This window comes from Poecilia formosa, unplaced genomic scaffold (assembly GCF_000485575.1).
Source record: "Poecilia formosa unplaced genomic scaffold, Poecilia_formosa-5.1.2 Scaffold165, whole genome shotgun sequence".
In the NCBI taxonomy this organism is placed as follows: domain Eukaryota; kingdom Metazoa; phylum Chordata; class Actinopteri; order Cyprinodontiformes; family Poeciliidae; genus Poecilia; species Poecilia formosa.
Genome location: NW_006800104.1, coordinates 737963 through 739742, shown reverse-complemented (window position 1 = coordinate 739742; position 1780 = coordinate 737963). Strand labels below are relative to the sequence as shown.

The window sequence follows — 1780 nt, the reverse complement described above, 5'->3', positions numbered from 1 at the left end:
AAATGAAACTTTAACTCCAGGTGTTTCTGTCACTGGTGTGTCAAATACTGGCGTGTGTTTGAAAAATTATTAAATCCAGTTTATACTGATGTACAAATCAGAGTTTGTGGCCAATTTTCCATTTTTAATTTAGTCATTCTTTAACCTACTGATGCAGGTTTTGCCTTAAAATGAATGAAGCTTAATTGAAACGCGCCGGATTTCGACAAAAAAAAATAAACGAAAATCAAATTTTTTGATGATAGATTTTAGCTCTAGATGAGGTGGGGTTTTGTCCTTATCAAAATAACTGTATGTTGCAAAAACTGCAGTGGAAACAACTTTTTTAATCACATGAGTCACATGATCAACAACCGGTTATTACTGCTGGCGGAAATGACAAAGACAAAAGGAAGTGGTAAAACTGAGATCATATTTAAATACTTTCTGTAAGAAATGTATGTGTTGATTGTAGTTATGGTGGCATAAGCATTGTCACTAATCATAATAAATTAGTATCACTATGCAGGACTAGCAACCAAGACAAAACAGTCTTTGAAAGAATCTCTTAAACACTCAAACTATTGATGAAAACCACTTCAACGGATGACAACAAAGTTTGCCTTTTTGAAAGCAGAACATTAAAAAAGTGGGTTGTTTAAAAACTTTTGCTGGGAATGGTATGAAAGTGCACTTTCATCAATAGTATTTCGACCACATCGTTTGTTTTGTGGTCCTCGGGACACCGGAGTGGAGCTTTAAAGCTTCTTCTTTTTACAGCAGATGACATTTCAACTGCTGAAATAAATTGCGGTAGCTCTACTTATTTTTCCCCCCCAAATGTTTCAAAGAGGAACTCCCAGCGGGTGATAAACTACTAACTCCTACAACACTGTAGTGAGCATTTATGCCCAGTGGTTGCTCTATGAGATTGAGCTACGTATAAATATTCAGGATGAAATTTTCCACCTTTTCTTTTTTTTTCTTTTTTTTTTAGAGCTTTTATTTCAGTTAATTATTCTGTGTCTTGGCAGTTTCTAAGGTTATTGCTGCTACTAGTAAGTTTACACGGCCATAATAATAAAATTTTTATTAATCCCCTCTCTCATTTGTTCTTTTATGCTGCTGTTTCCACCCTAAAACCTGCTTCTACCTTTAAACTGAGCAATTCTTCTTGGCTACTTCCAATTACTATTGGAAAATCTGCATATTTCCTTCCAAGTAGTGCCACATTCATACGAAAACTACATTTGCAGGTTTCATAACACAGTTAAAAATGGGTTGCAGCCATTAAAATCTTGCTAAATCCTTTATGCTAATGCCAAACTGAGCTTATTCTGCCATTTCTCAGTGTTTTCACATTGTTTATTAGATTGGACAATTGGCCAAGAAAGCTATAAAGATCAGAAATCCTTTAATTTCACAGAGCACCACTCCTCCACGGCTCCACTACTCTGCTCCTTCAGACTAGCCAGCAGCAATTGGCAAACAAATAATGGATTTACACATCTAAGTTCATTGTAGGAACTACTTCTCAGTGAAGCGCTGCTAAAAACATTGCTAAAGGTCTAGTAGATTAGACATGTTATGATGACTTCCTGAAGCAGAGTTTCAGAAAGAACTAGAATTGTTAGAGGCTCAATATCAAGTTGTTACATTCCAAAGTTGGATTTCTTTTTAGTCATATTTGATATACGTATATAGGCCTGTCACGATAACAAATTTTGCCGAGCGATTGTCTAAAAAATTATTGCTATAAACGATATTGTTTTGAGACCTTGTGACACTGATTTAATGGACA

General features: G+C 35.3%; 1 protein-coding gene across 2 annotated transcripts in view; it reads left to right on the top strand.

The window, feature by feature from the left end:
- The window catches only part of LOC103146683 (CMP-N-acetylneuraminate-beta-galactosamide-alpha-2,3-sialyltransferase 1), a 39899-nt gene that overhangs the window by 6524 nt on the left and 31595 nt on the right, over window positions 1-1780 (top strand). Inside the window, exon 1 of one of the 2 annotated variants that reach the window (XM_007564692.2) lies at window positions 13-35. The exons of the other annotated variant lie outside the window; for it this stretch is intronic. The gene's annotated coding sequence lies outside the window, so the exon portion shown is untranslated. Of the gene's footprint in view, window positions 1-12; window positions 36-1780 lie in introns of those variants that run through there. 2 annotated transcript variants of the gene reach the window in all.